Genomic DNA, 24,048 nt, shown 5'->3' with positions numbered 1-24,048 from the left:
ATTTATTTGAGAGGTAGAGCTACAGAGAGAGAGGGAAAATCAGAGAAAAAGGTGTTCCATGTGTTGGTCACTCCCCAATCAGCCACAATGGACAGAGCTGGGCCAATCTAAAGCCAGGTGCTTCTTTTGGGTCTCCTGTGTGTGGGACCCAAGCAATTGGGCTGTCTTCCACTGCTTTCCCAGGCCATAAGCAGAAAGCTGGATCAGAAGAGGAGCAAACAGGGTATGAACTGGTGCCCATATGGGATGTTGGTGCTGCAGGCAGAGGCTTAGCCTACTACGCTGCAGCACTGACTACATACATGCTATTGTCATGTCCAACATTTATGCAACTTTAGTGTCATTTCTTCAGAATATCATCCCTGAGAGCCACTTCCCATATCTCTAAAATTATGTATTATTCCTATGAATTGTTATAGCCAAGGATATTAAAATTATTTGACAATCATTATAGCATGGACGTTATCAGTAAGCTCTAACAGGAGTTGTGGCATTGGCATGAATCTTGGGAGTCTCTGACATTATTCCTTTAGTTGCTGGTGTGTGAGGCATCTTGCAGGTTTAGAGAGGCTGAGCAAGCCAGCATGTTGGGGAGAAGCCCTCTGGGAGCTCATAGCAGCAGCTATGTTCAGGTAGAGTGAACTAGTATGATATTAACAATTGGGTTCCATGGTATTTCTTATCACCTAAAGATTAGCCTTGATCATTGCCCATCATGCTTCATCCAACAATGCACTTGCCACACGCCTTGTAATGGGATATATTCTCATGCATATTTTCTGCCAAACCTCAAGTCCCAATCTTCATACAATTTTAAAGATGGTATTAAAAAATTGGAATAAGATGGCAGAATAGGGAGGGAGCTTGCTGCTTGAGTCTAGAAGATAGTTTAACAAAAGTCGAAAGAGTGCAGTCTCAGGGAAGAGTTAGGGAGAAAACAGAAACAAATGGAATCGCATCAAATTGAGAAGCTTATGTACTGCAAAATAAATAGTTAGGAGGCAACCGACAGAATGGGAGAAATTATTTGCATACTATACAACTAATAAAGGGTTAATAACCAGATTCTATAAAGAGATCAAGAAACTCCAGAACAACAAAACAAATAACTCAGTTAAGAGATGGGCTAAGGACTTGGACTTTTTCAAAAGAGGAAATCCAAATGGCCAACAGACACATGTAAAAATGTTCAGGATCACTAGCCATCAGGGAAATGCAAATCAAAACCACAATAAGGTTCCACCTCACCCTAGTTAGAATGGCTTTCATGCAGAAATCAACAAACAAAAAATGCTGGTGAGATTGTGGGGGAAAAAGGTGCCCTAATCCACTGTTGGTGGGAATCTAAACTGGTAAAACGACAATGGAATTGAGTTTGGAGAAACCTCAAAAATCTGAATATAGACCTATCATATGACCCAGCCATCCCACTCCTGAAAACTTACCCAAAGGAAGTTGAATCAGCAAATAAAAGAGCTATTTGCACCTCCATGTTTATTGCAGCTCAGTTCACAATAGCTAAGACACGGAATCAACCTAAATGCCAAACAGATGAAGACTGGATAAAGGAATTATGGGAAATGTACTCTATGGAATACAACAAAGCAATAAAAGAATGAACTCTGGTCATTTGCATCAAAATGGCTGATTCTGGAAAACATCACACTAAGTGAAATAAGCCAATCCCAAAGGGAGAAACACAGTATGTTTTCCTGATCTGTGATAACTGATAGAGCACCTAAAAGGAAATCTGTTTTTTTTTTTTTTTTAGAAAGCTTTTATTTAATAAATTATAAAATTTCATTGGTACAGCTTTTGGAATATAGCACTTTTCCCCCATACCCACCCTCCCTCACCCACTCCCATCCCACCTCCTACTGCTTCTCCCATCCCATTCTTCATTAAGATTCATTTTCAGTTATCTTTATATACAACTATATACTAAGTAAAGATTTCAACAGTTTGCACCTACACAGATACATAAAGTACAAAGTATTGTTTGAAGACAAGTTTTACCATTAATTCTCATAATACTCATTAAGGACAGAGGTCCTAGATGGGGAGAAGGTGCACAGTAACACCTGTTGATTTAACAATTGACACTCTTATTTATCATGTCAGTGATCACTCAAGGCTCTTGTCATGAGCTGCCAAGGCTATGGAAGCCTTTTGAATTCACAAACTCCATTAGTATTTATACAGGACCATAAGCAAAGTGGAAGTTCTCTCCTCCTTTCAGAGAAAGGTACCTCCTTCTTTAATGGCCCCTTCTTTCCACTGGGATCTCACTCACAGAGATCTTTCATGTAAGCCTTTTTTTTTTTTTCCACAGTATCTTGACTTTCCATACCTGAAATTCTCTCATGGGCTTTTTAGCCAGATCTGAATGCCTTAAGGGCTGATTCTGAGGCCAGAGTGCTATTTAGGGCATTTGTCATTCTATAAGTCTGCTGTGTGGTCTGCTTCCCATGTTGGATCATTCTCTCCTTTTTAATTCTATCTATTGTTATTAGCAGACACTTGGTCTTATTTATGTGATCCCTTTGACACTTATTCCTAACTTTATGATCTGTTATGCACTTAAAATGATCACTTTAACTAGTAAGATGTCATTAGTACCTGCCAACTTTTTGGGATTTGGAGTCCCATGCAAGTTTTTAGCTCTACCTTTAGGAATAAGTCTGTAAGAACATGTGTTGAACTGTACATCTCCTCCCTCTCTTATTCCCACTCTGATTTTTTACAGGGATCAATTTTTGATTGGATTTAAATACCTAAGAATAATTCTGTGTTAAGTAAAGAGTTCAACCACTGGTATTAAGTAGAACAAGAAAGTAGTAAAAAGAATAAAATAATAAGCTGTTCCTCGATAGTCAGGACAAAGGCTGATCAAGTCATAACTTCTCATAGTGTCCATTTCACTTCTACAGGTTTCCTTTTAGGTGCTGAGTTAGTTGTCACAGATCGGGGAAAACCTATGATATTTGTCCCTTTGGGACTGGCTTATTTCACTCAGCATGATGTTTTCCAGATTTCTCCATTTTATTGCAAATGATTTTTTAACCACTGTGTCATATTCCATAGAGTACATTTCCCATAATTCCTTTATCCAGTCTTCATCTGTTTGGCATTTAGGTTGATTCCATGTCTTAGCTATTGTGAACTGAGCTGCAATAAACATGGAGGTACAGATAGCTCTTTTATTTGCTGATTTAATTTCCTTTGGGTAAGTTTTCAGGAGTGGGATGTCTGGGTCGTATGATAGGACTATATTCAGATTTCTGAGGTATCTCAAAACTGTCTTCCATAGTGGCTTTACAAGTTTGCATTCCCATAAACAGTAGGTTAGGTTACCCTAAAAAGAAATCTGTAGAAGTGAAATTGACATTTTGAGAAGCAATGACTTGAACAGCTCCTGTCTTGACTGTTGAGGAACATGTTTTTTTTCCCTTGGTGGAGCATGGGACTGGGCATGGGAGAGGGAGGAGGAGGTTGGGTGGGAGTGGGGGTGAGAGGACGCTTATGGTGGGAAGAATCAGTATATTTCTAAAGTTGTACCTATGAAATTTGTACTCATTAAATTAAAGGTTTTTTGGGAAAAAAATAAAGATGGTTTTAAAATTGGTTCCTCTTAAAGTGAGTGTGAACTCAAAGACTCAGTGAAAACAGTTCTTTGGGAATTGATCTCAGGACACAGGATTAAAGGAGCAGGGAAAGTGAAAGAGAAAAATACGAGAATCTTATGTGGGAATGTGTTCTCTAAGTCACCTCTGTAGTAGTTGAGGGTTACATTCTGACTCACTTTCTTGGTTGCAAGCAGAATACCTTCTCAGATTATCTCCTTTAGGAAGGGGAGTTGGAATCCCATCTGCCTGGGGCAAAAGGTTTCTCTGGAAGCATGAATTCCCTTGTAGTTCAGGATTGTATGTATATGTGGCTGGAGGAAATTTTAACATCATCATTAAAGAATCCTAGATCAAAAAGTAGAAAGATGCTCAGCAATGCATGAGGTGTATATCAGTACAAGGTGAGTCCCTACTTGCATGCAACTGTCCACTGGGGTAGGAAGAAATTTGACATGGAACAGAGGTACCTCTTAGATAATATGCTGACACCAGGAACCCCAGTTTTTATGGAAATTTAAAGAAATATCTGTCTAAATTTTGTGCTTTTCTTATTCTTTCTAAATTCTTCCTGAACTTCTCTTCTTCTTCTTCTTCTTCTTCTTCTTCTTTTTTTTATATTTATTTGATGGGTAGAGTTATAGACAGTGAGAGATAGAGAGAAAGATATTCCTTCCGTTGGTGCACCCCCTACCCCCCAAATGGCCGCTATGTCTGCAACTGCACCAATCCAAAGCCAGGAGCCAGGTGCTTCCTCCTGGTCTCCCATGTAGGTACAGGGGCCCAAGTACTTAGGCCATTCTCCACTGCCTTCCTGGGCCACAGCAGAGAGCTGGACTGGGAGAGGAGCAGCCGGGACTAGAATCGGTGCCCATATGGGATATCAGTGCTGCAGGCGGTGGATTAACCAAGTGAGCCTCGGCGCTGGCCCCATGAACTTCTCTTTTACATACTCAAAGATCCAACTAATAAATATTGAGGGCCTGGGGCCGGCTCTGTGGCGTAGCTGGTAAAGCTGCCTCCTGCAGTGCTGGCATCCCATATGGGCCACCTGTTCGAGTCCTGGCTGCTCTGCTTCCTATCCAGCTCTCTGCTATAGCCTGGGAAAGCAGTGGAAGATGGCCCAAGTCCTTGGGCCCCCGCACCCATGTGGGAGACCCAGAGTAAGCTCCTGGCTCCTGGCTTCGGATTGGCATAGCTCAGCCATTGCGGCCAACTGGGGAATGAACCAGTGGATGGAAGACCTCTCTCTCTCTCTCTGCACCTCTCCTTCTCTCTGTATGTAACTGTGACCTTAAAATAAATAAAAAAATCTTTTAAAAACTAAATATTGAGGGCCAAATGCAGATCTGATTTTATGAATGAGTCCTGTGATACAGCATTGATAAGATCCAGTGCCTGCCCTTCACAGAGATTCAAAGCTTTCAGATTCAATGCTGCAGAAGTGACTTCAGAGTAGGGTGTATTATATTTAAGACTAGAGATTTTTGACTTGATAGAACATTAGACAGGGATGATGGAGACCAGTGGTTCTTTTTCCTTACTCAAGTTATATCTGGGTTTCCTCACATCTTGAATGGAAATTATACCACAATTTTTACCATGTTGGGAGTACTGGGAGGTAATATCTACACATGCTACATACTAAACAAACTCAAAATAGCACTGTCAGCACACAGTGCTTGAAAATGTGAATAAATAGGTAAAATAAGAAAACCACTGAAATGTATTTCAGAATATATCTCCACTCCAATTTTGAGACTTCAAGGGTAATATTTATAAGGTATTAACCTGAAAGTCTTGTTCCTGTTTATTATGTTGTAAATGAATCTCACAGACCAAGGCCCTCCCCAGGAAGAGAGAGGGAAGACTGTTTACTCAGCATCTGCTGTATTCTAGCATGGGTTAGGCACTTCACAGGTGTGGTCTCCTGGCAAAGCTATGCAAGCGTGCGTCTTGGGTTTTTGCTCCTATTTCCTCTTTGAATATACTTTAAGTCTCTGTCCTTGTCTTTTTTGTCCTTCCTCAGCATTCAGTACTCTCTCACTCCTCTCACAACAGTGCTCAATAGATGCCAGGCTTCTCACCTCCCTCCTTTCCATTCCCATACCTACTACAACCCATGCCTTAGCACCTGCTGAGTTTTAGGCTAGTGTATCTAAAAATACCACCTTTATTGAGGAATGAATGAAGATACTGATATTATGAGGAGATTGTTTCTTCATGCAAATTGTAATTCCAAGGCTGAGATTTAAGTAACATAGCACTAAATGGAAGGTAAATGTGGAGGACAAAATGGATATTTTACTACTACTTGAGTGACATCACTTCTAATATTTTTCTGCAGGGCTTCTCTTGCTTACATCATAATGTCAGCAACCTGTGGCTTAGCTCCATGAAGGTAAAATGTCTGTCATCATTATCAATTCTTGTGTGTCTGACTACAGTAAGACCATGACCTTTTCAAGTGTTAAAATGGGATATTAGCAAAAGTAAGAAGAGTACAGGAGAGAAAAGGTCAGCTGAAACCAACAACATTTTACTTTTAAGTTTCCTGGGTAAGTGGACATAGTCTCAATGATAGTTATCTTTTTTTTTTTCTGGCTCTGCTTTTAGCTTTGAGTTTCTAGCCTACTAAGGCAGTCTTGCTGAAAGGATAATGAATGATAATTCTGACCTCAAATATTGGCAGTGCTATCCCTGTCTGATTCATTCATTTAGTTTGCAATAATGATTTCTCATTTAACAAGGATCCAAAAGCTGAATAACCCATTCCATCTATTATGATACACATTGCAATTGTAATTATCATTAATCAAGTGCTTTTAATATGCATGTGTAGCACAAGTTTCCACCTTTCTTCAAAACCATTGTGAAGAATGAGAGATAATCAGAAACACTATTCCTCTATTCTAAAATTCTGCTGAAAATATTTTGCTGTAAGAAGAGTTCATTTCTAGCAGCTGAAACTATATTCAAGTAATTTGGTTTGGGTTTCAGCAACAATGTCAAAGTACAAAATCAACAGAATTTATTTCCTTTTGTTTCTTAGAACTTTTCCACTGGCTTAGACTTTGAGTAGGATTTCACCATTCATCTTTTTTCCTAGACAAGAGCACATTCCTTTAAACTATGTTTTATGATTTTATAATTTAACATTTCTGACGAGGAACAAAACCTTGGGCAAAACACCAACAGCTCTTAAGAAATCTTTTTATTTTGCTTTTACATTACAAAATAGTCTCAGACCTGAAAAGACATAGAATCTGGCACATGACTAGGTGCAGAATAGTCAACTAAAAATGGGAATGATTGATCCAAAATGATTAGAGGAGAACATGTAATCAGGTTAGTTGAAATTCACCTGACCCCTATGGGTCTGTACAGAATGCTATTGTATCCAGGATGGGAGAATCTATCTCCTTACCATGGTAATTTATTTAAATAAGCTCTAATGTAAGCAGATGCTGCACATTTTGTTTCCTCTTTTTCCAACTAGCTTTTACTTTGGGTTTTGCAAGTATCAGAGAAAACCTTTCAGTCCTTCCTAACTTGCCCTGTGTTCTGCCCCTTCATATGACAAGCCGGAGCTTCAAGTCCATGTGCTTTCACTTCGACCATGTTCACCCTTTAGTATTAAAATAAGTGGAACTCAGCCATCTTCTTTGACAATTAATTCAGACCAGTTTCTGCTTTTAGCAGTTAAACTTGGAAAAACAATGAAACATTTTGGAAGCAAAACAGCATTTTCCAGCATATTTCCCTGAACATGTTTCATTGTATTATTTGGAAATCAAAGATTTATGATCAAATATGTGTGATAAATGCCATATGCAGTACCATTCCTAGTGTGGTCCATAATCTGGTGACCAATCATGGATGGTTCTTTGTCTGTGATGTGATACAAAAACTGAGAATAAGAATTTAGTGACTTAGAACTCTGACAGAATTATTTTACATGTGTTAATTCTAATAGTGAAAGTTTGAGAATTGTATTTTGTATATATTTATTGTTTTTTAGTTTTCCAGTAAGTCAGTTTTTATACCTTACTGAAATAATGCTCTTCTCTGAAATAAAAATCCCAAGTTATCATCCTCTATGGGTAGACACTGATTGTCCTTCCCTAGAAATGCACAAGTTATGATATATAACAAATTAAAGGCTGTGAGAAATTGCACAGTAAAGGGACATCTTTAATTCAGTATTTGCAACACTTATTAGACCTCAGGAATCTTTTTGTCCTCTCCTTTGGAGGGGTTACCTCTATTATTACTCTCTATGTAATTAATATCGATGCTTTTTAGGAAATAGTAAGTTATAATGAGCAATATGTGTAGGGTACTTTACATTTTAAAAAGAATAGTAATATGTTATCTAATAAAATGTACTCAAAATGTAGTCAGCGGATAAATACTACACACCTAACATGATGCCATATTACAAATTCTGAAATGTATGTGTTAATATTTAACTAGGACATAAAAAGTAGTAGTATCTACCTACATACCCTCAAGGTATTTGAGTGAGCTGATTTATGTAAAGCTAAACTAGTTTATTTCTGTTTCCTTATCTGAAGTAAAAGTGATGAGCAAGGAAGATTTTGACTATTTATTCCTGACAAAAATAGAAGGACACTTCATCTAGTTTCTATGCATGATATATTGGAGCTGCTGATCATGTTGTGAATTTCCATCATGTTCACAACTGTGTCTTTAATCGATTACAATTTGGGTGATATTTAGAAAACCTCAAAGCAGAGACTGGAGTTTTGTTTTATTCAAACAGGAGGCCAGATCACTGACTCTGAATTAAAGGTGCAGAAGAAATTCAGATTCTTGGACTCCATGTGATATAGTGGACCGTAGTTTCTTGCTCAAGTGACAAAATCATTGGAACACACTTTGAAACTGCAACAGAGAAAAACACGGGTGTAGTTCATTTCTTCAAGTGGTGCATTTAAAAGTAAATGGGCAATGTGGTGTGAGTTTTCCTGAGGATCCTTGCATGATAACTCACCTGACGCTGTGGTATTTCTTTGAGGATTTCTCCACAGTCCCATTTTTAGATGTAGCTCTTCAGAGTTGAGAACATGATCTCATGAGTGCCTCACAAATGGACCATGCGTCACTGATTCTAATTAGTGATACAGAAGCCCACAACAACCCTGATTTCACTAATATTATCGAGAGCATAGTAGTGAGTGGTAATATTATAGATGCAGATTTCTTAGGTTCAGATCTTGGCTTCACTAACTCTATGACCTTGGGTAAGTGACTTAGCTCTTTTGTGGGGACTGAATAAAATAATAGATGCAAAGTTCTTAGGATATTGTCTGGTGTAGAATAAGCAACAAATAACGGTTAGCTATTACAAGTATAATTTATGTTGATAAATGCAATGTCAAGTGGACTATAGATTCAAATTGTCTTGATTAGTCTATTTCACCTTGTGGAAAGTTGCATTGGAAGCCAATTATTAGCAGCTGCCTGGTAATCATGGCTGGCATTGGAAGGAGTTACTTCTATCTGTATGCTCTGAAGCACTAGGCTCTGACCACATGAGATACCCTGGCGGGTTCATGGATGCAACTGTTTAACATATTTCAGTGGATTATGCATCAAATTTCTGTCCTGAGAGACACTCTCTTTACAGTGCTTTGCATGCCTATGTGCTGAATGGGGATAATAAAAATTATCCCCTCTATGTGATACTGTTAGGTGTAGATTTCAGAGACAACTTTTTTTCATACTCACACAGATCCTTTTAATGTTGTCCTCACCATATATATATATATATATATATATATATATACATACATTATATATGTCTCCTGTGAAATGTGCATTTATCCAGACTCAAAGTTTATCAGTATATTGAACAGTAAAGATTGACAATTCTACTGACAAACAACTGATACTTAAAAGAATCAGTAACTCAATGTGAAGACGATTAGAAACAAAGTCACAGTCTCAGAAATGGCATGGATTTTACTGAGGACAATTACATTTCTGCCAGTTGCCTATTAAATTGGAACCTTAGATTTTGTCCAGATTGTCAGGTGTCTGCTTCACGAGGCTTGTCAAATATCAGAAGAAACGGATTGAGCTTCAAGAAAATCATGCCAATCACACAAGGAATATCAGAATAACCCTGAAAATGTTGAATTTTTTGCCACACTGCAGCCAGTGTTTGGGCTATTCTGGGTTTGTGAGCATATGAAGCCCTCTTCAGTGATATGAACCTGCGGTGAAATTAGGGTTGTGCATGAGTCCATGATTCTGTCTGTTAAATACCCATAATTTTACTGTCTTGTTGAACATTGTTGGATGACTCCAACAGAGCTAGCTTGCTCTTTTTAGGAACAACAACAAAAAAAACCCCTGTTTTTGGACTGATTTTTGTTTTACTATTAAGAGTTGATATTCATGATTGGCTGCAAGTTGGCAGTAAAAAATCAGGAGATCTGTCCATATATGGATTATTGTGGAGCTGATTATTAAGCAGCTTGGATATTCTTATTTTTTATAATCTCCATTTAACACAGAAGATAGGTTTTGCATGTTATTCATTTCTCCTGGATTTTAAGATTAGAGTATATGAAAATAAACATTTAATTAGCAAGCTAGTGAAGAAAATAGACTCATATTCAGATATTTCATTATGTCTTTTCTAACCACTTCTAAAGCCTTTTAAAAATAATCTCTATCATTTCAACTTGGCAATGAACCTCCAGCATCGTACTCAAAATTAACTTATAGTTTTCATTAAGTGCAGTCTAGACTGTCTGTGACTTTACCCAACTCCAAATCACAAGCAATTTATTTGCTGCCTATCCAGAACGTCCTCCTAAAGAGAAAAAGTGGAGGGGAAGTGTGTGTGGCTGCTTTCAGACCTTAGATGAGGTAAGTCCAGTGCTCAATAACTTCATCAAACGAGGTCTAAATTTTATGGTGCAAATGCCAGGCTTCACAGGTCACTGAGCTTTTTTAAATGGTACACAGCCTGCCTATATCAACTTTGTACAAAAGAATTGATTTTGGTGGTTGGAATAACGCCATTTGAGTCTTGCTGCAAGCCTTCTAGAAATAATAGTGCTATATTAGAAGATAGATTATACACAGATTACTGTTTTTAAGTATTATTCAGAATGTTAACAACTAATATAATGGGCTTTCTATTGCAATCCTAAATAGCAAGTGTCAACCTGATTTTTCAAGTTCTCAGGAACCTTTCAGCAGTCATGTGGATTCTAGGGAAAGCAGTGCTGCCTGGCTGACTGAAACATCATGTTTCATTCTCACTCTTTGTTTTCTTCCTTTTAGGTCTGCTGTGCTTCTGTTAATGGCAGGGCAGCCCAAGCAGGCAGAGCGGACCTTTGATGGCTGGCAAAGTTGCAGCACTGGGAGGTAGGAAGATGAGGTTCTTGGTGTGTTTTACTTTTGTGTGGGATGTTAATTGGCAGAAAGATTGGTAGATATGAAAAACATCGAAGTCTGCAGCAGGTGCCCCAGTGACCTTGGATCTGTGGCTCCTGTCTCAGAATGGGAGCTTCTCCTAAATTTCCAGCTTACCCTTTCTAAGAGGTCACTGGGGCACTGGGCAGAATATCCAGGTAACAAGCCTTTTGAGAGGACATTCTAGCTCTATACCTGCTGCAGTTAGAACTGGATGTATGCAGCGTTCTGTGTACATAAAGATGCCGAGTTCTGTAGAAAAAGCTTTCTCGAATTCCTTTAATTGGACTTACTACTTAATGTATTGCTACGCCCGCTGCCTTTCCCTTGCTCTGTTATTTGTTTGTGGGTCTGTCTGCTTGACCAGGGCTGGATGCCTCGCTGTCATTGTTCCCCTCTTGGTGTTCAGCATACTTTCTAACACATAGTAGGTGTTTTTGTTTGTTAAATAATTGCCACACCACCTGGGGACTGAAGACTAAAATCTGGTAAAATCGGACCCAATCTCAAAAATGTGTATTTGTTCATGTGAACATAGGACCTAGAACTGAGTCTCTATGACTGTCAGGTGGAAAGGAATTCTGAAATGGTATTTATATTCTTAGAAAGGCCAGACTTTGCTGAAAACCATAGCAAGAAGGAGATGCATGCTTTCATCCTGTGAACAGCTGCCTTTCCACTGCTGGTGGCTCATCTGTGAAGGCAGAAGTTGGATGGATCTCAATGTTCCTTTCAAGCTTAAATATTTTCAGCATCTTTGGCATAAAGTATTAATTGTTTTTATTTTGCTTTTTGTATATCTCAAGGACTTTATAGTCTCTTTGCTTTCCATAGTGCACAAAAATATACACTCAATCTAGTAGGGCTTTACGAGCCATGAAACTTAACAGATCTTAACTATGACCAGGAAAATACAAAGAAAACTTTTTTTTCAATGCCTGAGTGATATTTGCATCTGGCAAATCAAATTATATATTTCATGTAAATTTAATATCGCATGACTACACTTTAAAATGCAAGTGAAGAAGGATAATTAATTTTAATAGAATTATCTCAAATTATCCTCCCTCGCACTATTAAAATGACCTCTCTAGGTTGGGAAAGGTTTATTTCCCTGTTAGTTCATTCATCTCTTCACCTGGGTCTGTGTGTGTACTCAGCATGCTGTCAGGACAGCACAGCCAGGCAGGCTGGTTTCAATTTAACCTCCACTCTAGACTCAGTGGTTATTTCATCACTTAGAGTGATAGCAGTTCTCAGATATTGAATACATTTCCTGGTGCCAAGGCGTTTGGGACCATTGGGGGAAAGGCTGTTCCTTCTAAAGAAAAGGTGATCTGATTCTCTCGGTGCCAGTCACATGTAAAGAGCCACCTGTCTGTTGCTCACTCTTCCATGTTTTACTTCCGGTCCTTATTCCCCTCCTTGGGAGAGAATGTGTTCTGCTTGTTTTTTATCATGAAACTTGAAGGTGAGGGTGAGCTCAACGATCACCTGTAAGTTTCTTAGATTTGGATGCTGTGGTCTGGAAAGGCCATATGACCCACTTGAGGTCAGGTAACCTGTTGAGGTCATGTGACCTGTTGAGGTCATGTGACCTGCTCATAGTCACATGGTATTGATGGGAGTATTGGACTTGGGTCCTGGGTCTTTTGCACTCTGCTCACAGATCTTTCTCTTTTGTCAACCTTAGCAAAAGGCAATGGGTGTAGAGCCCTCCAAGATTCTGTGTGGCATTTTAAAATAGCAAGATCTTCTCTTAGTTGTTTTCCTTTTTCATAATTTTTTAAAAAAAATTTTTCCAGTTCTTTGATTTTCTTATATGAAAGACTAATCTGACATCAAAATAAAAAGTGGAAAGCAAATGACATAATTGCTTATGGACTTCAAGGGTCCTTACTGCTCCTTTCTTCCTCTAGTTCAGTAAATATCCCTGTCCTGATGGTTGAGGGAAAGGGAGAGGCAGAAAGCAGCTGTGTACAGAACCTGGAGGACTAGAGGAGGAGCAGTGTTGCAATGGGTGAATGATGGAGTAGTGTCCTTGGCATTGTGATAGATCTATTTTCCAGAAAATACAAAAGTGCAGAATGGTTATCCCTAAAACTCAGAGACCTGGAAGCCAACAAGACTCCTTTCTAAGGCCCCAAGTAGAAGCCAGAAGGCACTATGCGCTTCTTTGGAGATCTCAGTTGATAAGCCATGCATCTCTGTGGTTCACAAAGATCTACCAGAGGCCTGGCTTTGGTCTCCCAGTGGGAAGTTCTAACTCTCTAAGTCCCATGAGTATGTGCCTTCTTGGAGGAGGGAGAAATTGCAACGAACACTGGGAGGGGAATCCAACCTCTAAATAACTAGCTGTTGGGGTCTGAATGCAGGAAATTTACAACAAAACAGACATGAGAAAGAGGGCCCCCAGTTTCTCTTGCCTTTGACTTTTGCCTCTTCTCTTTTTCCCCTCCCCTCTTACGCTACTTTCCCTATCTCTAAACCCTAACTAACCTACAAACAGCAAGACTTGCAGAAACATCTTCGGGGAGCCCAGTGTTGACAGTTTTAGAGATGGGATTGCACCAATGGCCAAGTAACATTCCAATTTTGAGTTTTTGAACTATTAAAGATGGAAACAGAAGGGGCCAGCATTGTGGTGTAGCAGGTAAAATCACTACCTGTGTTGCTGGCATCCCATGTAGGTGCCCATTCGTGTTCTAGCTGCTCCACTTCCCAACCATCTTTGTGTTAATAGTTTGGGAAAAGCAGTGGAAGATAGTCGAAGTGTTTGGGCCCCTGCCACCCACAGGGGAGCTCCTGATGAAGGTCCTGGCTCCTGGATTCAGCCTGGTCCAGTGCTGGCCATTGCGGCCATCCAGGGAGTGAACCAGTGGATGGAAGATGTCTTGCTCTCTGTCTCTCTACCTCTCTCTATGTAACTCTGATTTTAAAGTAAATAAATAAATCTTCTTTGTAAAAGTTGGGGGTTGGCATTGTGGCATAGCAGGTGAAGCTGCCTCCTGCAATGCTGGCATTCCACATGGGGGCAAGTTTGAGTCCTAGCTACCCCACTTCTGATCCATTTGCCTGCTAATGAACTTGGGAAAACAGTGGAGGATGGCTCAAGTGCTTGGGCCACTGCACCCACATGGGAGACTCAGATGAAGTTCCTGACTCCTGGCTTCAGCCTGGCGCAGCTCCGGCTGTTGTGGCCATTTGGGAAGTGAACCAGCGGATGGAAGATCTCTCTGTTTCTCCTTCTCTATTTCTGTGATTTTACCTCTGTGATTTCTCTATGTGATTTCTGTATTTCAAAGAAATAAATCTTTTAAAAAAAAAATGGAAGCAGATACCTGAGATAGACCACAAAGCCACATATCCCTCCTATTTTCTCACCTGAAAAAACTTCAATCTCACTTCTCATCCAATCAGAAAATTCTTTGAGCTTTAGATGCCTCCTGCTGTGTGTGGGCGGAACAAAGCTGTTAATCTTTAGTTGAGCCATTTAAACAATTTTCTTTAGACAGAGGAACAAGTGATCATAAATAAAAGGTTTTTATCTTTGATTTCAAGGATAAGTGTGAATGATACCTCTCAGGACACTGAATGGAGTGTTATGAGTGAATTGAGTAAGAAAGTGAGGAAGATACAGGGCAGGATTTAGGGCCAGTAGGAGCAGCATGAGAAACGATTTAAACAACTGCTTGCAGAGAGTAGGTTTGTACCAAGAGTCAGCCAGGTTCAAGAATAGGGGTATAGTCCCCATACTGTGTAAGCCTTTCTTTCTCTCAGCATGAGGAGCTAGATTTAAACAACTGCTTGCAGAGAGCATGTTTGTACCAAGAGTCAGCCAGGTTCAAGGATAGGGGTATAGTCCCCACACTGCCTAAGCCTTTCTAAGACTTGTGACGTGAGCCATGAATTTGGGGGTCCCAAGGGCTACACTCAGATCAGCTTTCTATAAATTTGGGGTTTCATGTGGAATCCCTGATTTAATAATTTTCTAGAGTGACTCACAGAACTCTGGAGAGTGTTACATTTATAATTTATTTTGGCAACTGGGTACAAGTCAGAACCAGCAGCGAATGAGACATAGAAGGTAGAATCTGGGTCTGTGGCATCCCAAATATGAAGTTTCCATGTTTTTTTCCCACACATCACCTTTCTGGCATGCATGTATGGTAATATGTAGAGTATCGCCAATCTAGGAGGCTTATTCTAGGTTTGTGTGCAGTTTTTATTGAGTCTTCATTTCATAGGATGCTTGATTGAGTAATTGCTCACATGATTGAACTAAATCTGCAGCCCTTTTCCCATTTCAGAGGCGTGGCTAATTTTTTGTAGCCCAGGGTGTCAACTCTCATTGCGTGTTTGGTCTCTTCTGGCATGGTTGGTCCCCAGTCCCATTTAAGTGGCTGACCCCACCCTGTATCATCTCATTAATCCAACACAAGTCATTTTAGTAGTGTGAACTATCATATTGTTCTGAAGGACCACTGCCAATAACAAAGACAGATTATATTTGAGGAGTTGGGATAAAGGCTAGACCTCCATTTGGATGAATAAAATAGCTGACTGTGGAACTTTAGCAATGAGGATTGATGCAGAGCTTATGTGTGTATAAACTTCTCAGTTTGTGAGAGGGAGTGTGAGAGCAGGTGGGAATGGGTAGTGAGATGAAAATGCTGTCCAAGCTTCGCCACCTGCTATGGTCCAGAACTCCAAGTGCTGAACTGATTTACCAAGAGCCCAGGTAAGAGCTCTCATTGGGTAGGATGAAAACGACAAGCATATTTGGTCAAAATAATCCAATATCTGGGCTTGACCCAGTTTTTACCTTCAAGTAGGTCCCTCATGGCTGTGAATATATCATTTAAGTTTCTATGCTCCCTCAACTGAAAATAGAAATAATAGTGTTATAATGATAAACATTGCTGAAACAAATTCTTAAACTCTCTGTCCTTTACAGTATGGTATTGTGTGTGTGTGTGTGTGTGTGTGTGAGAGAGAGAGAGAGAGAGAGAGAGAGAGAAAGAGAGAGAGAGAGAGAGAGGGAGGGAGGGAGAGAGAGAGAATTTGGAGAAAAATTTCTGGTTCTCTCCAAATAATTAGTGTTTGTATTTGAATTGTGCTGAATTTGCATTTCCTCACTCAGATGCTAAGGATAGTCAGTAATCTTGCTCTGCCCTTCCTTAAAAACTGGAACAGGCAGTTGGTCTTTGAGGCTAATGCAGAGCAAGAGGCTTAGCTGATTCCTGTTTTCATAAATTCTCTAAGTGATCGAGACTGGGTAGCTTATTGGACTTCAAAGTGTTTTCTTCATAAGCAGCATGTGCGAGGAGTTAAGATGTCCCTCAGAATAGGCAGAGACCAATGAGATGCTTCGCTCAGATCACCTGCAGGAGACAGGAAGCAGATGAGTGGCCCTGAGGGTATTAGGATGAAGGAAAGGAAAGACTCATTCCAGGCATTTTATATTCCTCTTCTAATTCTCAGGACTTTTAATTGGGGTGACGGAATACAATCATGTGCCACCTAATGATGTTACGTATGATGGTATGTGCCATATAGCCTAGGTGTGTAGTTAGGCTATACCATCTAGCTTTGTGTAAGTAAACTCTGTGATATCTGCAAAATGGCAAAACAGCCTAATGATGTATTTCTCAGTATCCCTGTCATTCTGTGGTGCATGATGGTATTAGGTTACTAGTCCTTTGTACAAGAGAACTGCACTCAAATCACCTCTAGGGCAGTTTAAGGCAAAGGGCATTGTGTATAGATTCAGAAGAGCTAGGTTTGAACACGATTGCCTTGTTTATTTGCTGTGTTAACCTAGGCTAATCACTAACCTTTCTATCTCTGATTTCTCATCTGTAAAGTGGGGATAAAAATATGTATCTTAAAGGGTTATTATCAACAGTAATGGAATAGTGCATATAAAAAGATCTAGCCCACTGTCTTTGGTGTAAAGGGCATTCAGGAAGCATTTCTTCTCTTGCCTTGCCTGCTTTCTTTCCCCTCAGCACTCCATGACCTAAAACCTCTTGCTACTCAAAGGCTTTTGAGCAGCCACTTTAACACAGAATCCTGCATTGTCTCTAAAAGTCTAATTCACACTGCAAAGCCAAATTCTGCTTAATTGCTTCCTTCCTACCATTGCTCTTGGTAAGCTCTATATAACTCAGTTTGAAGTTTAACCCTATTTGCCCCTTGTCAAGGAGACTGTGCTGGGGGGTAAGCTGTTTCTGAAGAATTGTGCAATTTAGGAAAATTAAGTTTCAGGCTAGCCATGTGGCTCTGACAGCTTATACTGCTCAGTACTTAGCAATAATGGAGAAAATGCCAGTAAAAATGACAAAACGGCAGAGCCCTGACCCACCAGGTAATTGTATATTGAATATGTCTTGGCTCAAACTAGGGATGATTATGCTTAAATGAACTGAGGGCAAAAACTGCTCGTTGTAAGTCATATAAAACAAGACTAATGCCTGGGTAATTAAAGATGCAAACTAGCAGCATCAAAATCTTGAAAATGGAAGAAGGTACATATCACTGGCTTTCAAGGGTAGTGGTTGGAGGGCAGACCATTTTTGTTTAATGAATTGATTTCACGCGTGTATATGGGCACCGAAAGGATAGGCAGACATTCAAACCCGGCTCTTTTAAAAAATTAAATATATATATATATGTATAATCTTTTATATATGTATGTATATAAAAGATTAAAGATATTGGTTGCCCAGAGCAAGTAACTGCCCTTATCATCCTGCAGATGCACAGAGAGGGGCAAAGAAAGTAAGGAATTTGAAGGAGATAAGTACAAAACCACAGAGTGAATTTGTGCAGGAATGAGGATTAAAGCTGTTAAGTGCTTTAGTCACTTGATCCTTCTAATCTTTGTTCTCTAATGTGAAAAATTCATAGGCTTTAGCAAGAGACTACTGTAGGCTCTTCTATGAAACCAGGACTGACTGTCATTGTATAATCCCTACATATTTGTGCCCTATCTCTTTGGTAATCAGAAATGGGCAGCTGGGGAAGGCAGAGAGAGATTAGCTCTCTATTTCCCAGCACATAGTGTTTTTGTGTTGCAGCATCTTTAATTACTGAAAAGTAATTCACTGAAAAACACCCTAGTGGCTTGAAAGAGTTAATGCAGTTTCCAGAAGTATCTAACTTTCTCCCAGGAGTAGCTTAAGTACAGAGAAAATCTGGCTCGATAAATACTACAACAACAAGAATCCATTGCTAAGGGTCAAATCCCACAAAATAAAATCAAACCAATTGCCAATTTCATCCAGTTCCTTTTCAATAAATCCCTTTTTACCATACAGCAAAATTTACCTATAATTTCCATGAATTGATGGCTATTCTTTCTCAATCCTTTGAGGTCAGGTCAATATACAGTTATTCCCTTCCTTCATCTCATCCATCCATACCATTGAACATCTACTGTGTAAGATTTGAGACAAAAGAGCTTTTTCTCCAGAGAATTCAATTCATTGCAAGAGGGGCATGGGATAAGATGGAAAGAGATAACCAACTCCATAAAATGCTTGTAGACAATCTCAAGGAGGCCTCATCGACAGACATTCCTCCATCTATTCCCCAGACGGGGTAGGCTGCTCCTTCTGCTCTCACTGGACCCTGTGTTTTCCCTGTAATGTTTTATTGTTACCTTCTTTTTCACCATCTGTCTCACCTCCTCCTATATGTGGATACTTGTGGTAGAGACTACTTATGTTTCATTCTTTCTTTTGTCCCCAGTGTCTAGACCAACCACTGGCATTGAGAAGTTAGTGATAAATGTTCACTGATGGGTGAATGAATGGAGATACATTATTTCGGCTGTGTACCAAGCTGTATAAGGCATGGTTCTGCGTTATGCATATGAACACATATTGCCTGGCTGTTTTAAGTGATAATAGCTGAGAATAGCTATAGAATCTCAAGCTGTTGTATTTATGATTCAGGCAAAATTTAAAATGTATGTTTTTGATACACAACTGCTCTCAGAATGAGAAATATAAATTCACCAAGGGTATACATATACTTAAAGATATACACACAGAAATTATATATATACACACACACACACACAAATACTTGTATCCTGTGTGCATGTGTACATACACGCAATCCTAATTTCATGCCTTCCTTCACCTTACAAACTGTTCAGTCAATATCCTGTTTATTCTAGACCTTGATATCTTTAAAACTCTGTCCACTTGTCTCCATTCTTACTTCCACTACCTCAGTATAAGCCACCATCCTCCCTCACTTAATTTCCAGCAACCGTTCCTGTGTTGCTAGATTCCAGTTATGTTCCATCCTCTCCCAATCCTATTCTCCATATTCAAGCAGAGTATCTTCTTAAGATTTACTATTTTACTATTCCTTTGCCTTGCTGAGTGCCATCCAATGGTGCCCAGTCACACAAAGGATAGCCTTCATTCATTATCATGGGTACAAAGCGTGTCATGTTCACATCTCTAGCATCCTCCCCAGATGCTTCTCTATTGAGTTTCCTGTCCAAATCTCCGAATGTACAATGCTTTTTCTTGCCTCCCAGTCTTTGTGTCCCTTGTTCTTTGGGGGGAGTATCTTATTTCAGCCTGGCCCAAGCCTCATCCTTTCCTTCTTTATATTCAATTAAATTCCATTGACTAAAACATCTCTCATTCAAAATTCTTTTCTTGAATGTCCACTCCTTCTTCACTTCTGAAAAACATGTGGGCTACAGGTAATTTCTTCATCCTTCATTGCATGCTTTGTCTTTTTCACACTAACGTATAGATACTTCATTGTTTGTATTCATATTGTTTGATGGCAAATTTGATGTCTTGCCTAATTAATAATGTATTCTTTACTACTTAGCTTATTTTGAAGCACTAAACACTTAACAACTAAGATTAACACATGACACTTGCTGGTTCACTCTCCAGATGGCCACAAGGGCCAGGACTGGGCCAGGCTGAAGCCAGGAGCCAGGAGCCAGGAGCCAGGAGCTTTTTCTGGGTCTCCTGAGTGGGTGGTAGGGGCCCAAGGTGTAGAGCCATCTTCCAGTGCTTTTCCAAGGTACATTAGCAGAGAGCTGGATCAGAAGTGGAGCTGCTAGAACATGAAGCAGAACCCATATGGGATGCTGACATTGCAGGCTGTGCCACAATGCTGTCCCAAACTGTGTCTTCTGTAAGTGGACTTGTGCGAATCATTGGTAAAATTTTTATTGATGAGTAAATTGGAAATAGAATGGAGGAGCATTGCAAATGGCTTTGGTGTCTTTAAATTTTGTGTCTGAAGGTCATAATGAAATTTTACAAACTGGCATACACCAATTGTCCGAGTTTGCTTTGGACTGTCCTAGTTTTTGTACTTAAAATCCTATTTAACAGGAAAGTCCCAAGTTTTGGCTTTGGCCATGAAAGTCTCAGATGCTGTGACATCCCTTAGTCCCGGGTTATGTGGGTAAACATGGATGGCCATTTGTCTAGAATTCTCATGCCTTGGAGATTGTTCCTTTGTGCTTCTGCCCTATGTAGCTATAGAACCTCCAGCATCTTCAGGGGATATCGCTAAAAGAGAAATATTCAACAGGTAGTACATACTATGCCTCTCTGAGATTCTATCAGCTTTCTGAAGTCTGAGGAGACAGAGAACTTGGAAATATCCTCACAGTAGTCCTAGGAGGTAGTTGGTAGAACTGACATTCAATTCCATGATGCAGCACCTGCAAAGTTCCCCCGGGCAGTGATGAGGGTTGCAGAAGTCCTGGACCATGAGTTGGAAGATCTTGTGGAATCTAGGAAGAGATTCCTCCAAAGTAGTTGACCTTGGGTCGTCTGTTACATGTCTCTGTGCCTCAGTGTCGTCATTTGAGAAATAAAGTATTGTTTTCTTATATGCTGCTCAGGGTTGTTGGAGGTTTAAAATGATAGTGTGTGAGAAATTTGAAAGTTATGAGTCCTCTACAAATGTGAGAGTTTGTCATTATCCTGTGACACATGAACATGTGTTACACATGTGTCACATGAACACAGACTGTTTCTCCCACTAAAACACACAGCCTATGTTTCTAGAAGTGTCAGCTCTAAAGGTTATAAACTGTACAGAAACATGTAGCAAATCTGTAACCACATGTTACCCAGCTACACATGTTGAAGGCATTTATTGGTAACACATACCTGGCTGGCCACACAAAACACTGTCTTGTTAAGGAACAGCTTGGAATCATCTCTTTCACAGAACTGAATTGTACAAATCACATGACAGTAATATGACTACCTGATCATTTACTTTATTTACTAAAGTTGGACTCATACCATATACTGGATGAGTTGAATTTTGGAAACTTGATTGAAATTTAACTTGCAATCCTTTATTACTCTGATGTGTGTGTGTGTTTTTAAGTGTGTGGAGGGTATGTATATGTATGTTTATAAAGCATAATATTGCATTGCTATTTGATTCCATTTCACAGAATCATAGGAAACCTATCAATTCTGATGCCTTTCCCTTCTTACAGCATTTTGAAATCTAAGAATATAAAATATTTTGGGGACCAGTGCTGTGGCATGGCAGAAAAAGCCACCACCTGCAGCACTGGTGTCCCATATGGGCACTGGTTTGAGGCCTGGCAGCTCTACTTCCGATCCAGCTCCCTGCTAATGTGCCTGGGAAAGCAGCAAAAGATGGTCCAGGTCCTTGGACCTCTGCACCTAGGTGGGAGACATGGAAGAAACCCCTGGCTCCTGGACTTTGGCCTGGCCCAGCCCTGACTGTTGGGGCCATCTGGGGGGTGAATCAGCAGATGGAAGATCTCTTTTTCTATCTCTGCCTCTCTCTCTGTGTAACTCCACCTTTCAAATGGATGAAAAAAAATTTAAAAATAAAATAAAGTAAAAGAGTATAAAATATTTTCTAGATAGGACTTAATACAATACTGATTGCAGAAAATCTATGTCATTCCTCCTCACCAGTCCACCCCTCCCTCTCTGCAGCACACACTCAGTTACAATGTAATGTGTTTGCACCAAAGAAAATTACTGACCCTATGATCTGAACAACAAAATGTTCTCAAAATATATTGCCTCATCTGTTAGTTTTGATTAAACCATTTATCAGCAAAAATAAAAATTGCTTTTCTTTGCTTAACATGTCTGGCGATTCTGGAGTGCTTTGTGGGGCTATTGTTATCTCAGCATTTGCAGTTGAACTGTATACTGTCACTGGTTTATGGTAATATGGAGGCGAGTTGAAATTAGGAGGAGATTGTCTTATTTCTTTTATTTGTACTGCTTGTCACATCTGGGTTTGATTCTCACTATATTTTTCATCAGATTAGACCATCTAGATGCATTTAGTTTTGTAGTTTGTATATGTGTTTTATCCAGTTGAGGAAGTCTCATTACTCCTCCATCCATGGTATGTATGCATCGAATTATTTTCCATCCATGGAGATGGTTTTATGGTATGCACTTTCTCAGGTTAGTGAAATATCTGGCTGAAATTAGGCATGTGGCCAGACACTAAAGAGCATCATTTTTCCTTGTGTAATGCTCATTGATCCCCAGGGCTAGTGAATTGCCATCTTCATCTTTTTCCCTCTATTCCCTACTCCGGGGAGTCAGTGACTCCAGTGAATGTGAATTAGATGGTCATACAGTTTGATCCTCTATGAGTCTGAGGGCTTATGTGACTTCATAGATGTAGTCGATTCTCTTAAGTTTCCAGATGAAGTTACATTTGGCATGAGATGATTTAAACGAATTATTATTCAGTTCTCATTACAGACACAGTCTCAGAAGAATGTATATGAGATCAATGCCATCTTTATGTAGCTAGGAAATTGAACAACAGTGAATCTTTCTGAAGTTTCTGAAGAGGTTTATGCAAAAGATTGGTAACATTCACATCTTCTTCTAATATTTATTGGGAAGCAACAAGATGCTATGCACACCCTGGAGATGAGACAATCAAGAAGCATAGTCCCTTAAGGAGTTGAATGTCTAGGAGGATGCTAGACTTGCAATCAACACTTACTAATGATAACTGCTGCAATTGAGTGTCTGATTTTCAGGGAGAGCATGGGTGGAGGAGAATTCAGGTTTGTGTAGGACAAGAGTCAGGAGTGGTCAGGGAAGTTTTCTTGATTGGTATAGAATTAGAGTTGAAACCTTAAGATTGACTAGCAATTTAAAGCAAAGAAAAATTAAAAGGAAAAAAAGAGCTCTTCAGAGGAGTAAAAATATACTGAGAATAAAGAGAGCATGGTTATTCAGTATTTCTGGGGATTAAAGTCTCTCTCTGTCTCTCTGTCTCTCTCTCTGTCTCTCTCTCTCTCTCTCTGTGTGTGTGTGTGTGTGTGTAGTTGGTGGGAGATGCTGTGAGCTGGGTGGGATTATACACAGGCAGGCAGGGTCAACCAGATCATTAAGGGCCTTGGGTGCCAAGCAACAGAACTTAGCTTTTTATGCATTATCACAGATTTTTTTTTCAAAGTAGAGATTGTGACAAATGGCAATTGGAGGGTAGCAATTACACATTTCCAGCAGCCTAGCTGCAGCCTCCCCTGAGTGACTATAAAGCTGGGTGTATCCTTGAGAAGATGTCAAATCTAAGTGGAACAGAGCTGAGGACACTGCTTTGGCAGCTGTGAACTGGGGAGCACTTTTGAAAAGGGGCACATTGCATCACATTTACATGTTCATATGACTAATGAGAAAAAAAGCTCAGAGAGGTTAAGTGACTTCCCTCTCCCCCCAGGTTAAATATCCAGTGATGTTCATGGCAAGATTTCATTCAGCTTGTCTAATGCAATAGTGCTCTTTTCATCTTACGAAAATGCCTCAGATGAGCTTAAAAGGAACGGGGTAGATAAGGATTTACAGCATAGATAGAGGAGTGGCAAGTCAAATGCTTGGTGGTTGTATAGAATAGAAATGGAGGGGACAGCTTGTGGCATAGTGTATAAAGCTGCTGC

Source organism: Lepus europaeus, chromosome 6, assembly GCF_033115175.1.
Source record: "Lepus europaeus isolate LE1 chromosome 6, mLepTim1.pri, whole genome shotgun sequence".
Taxonomy (NCBI): Eukaryota; Metazoa; Chordata; class Mammalia; order Lagomorpha; family Leporidae; genus Lepus; species Lepus europaeus.
This window is presented reverse-complemented; position numbering follows the sequence as displayed.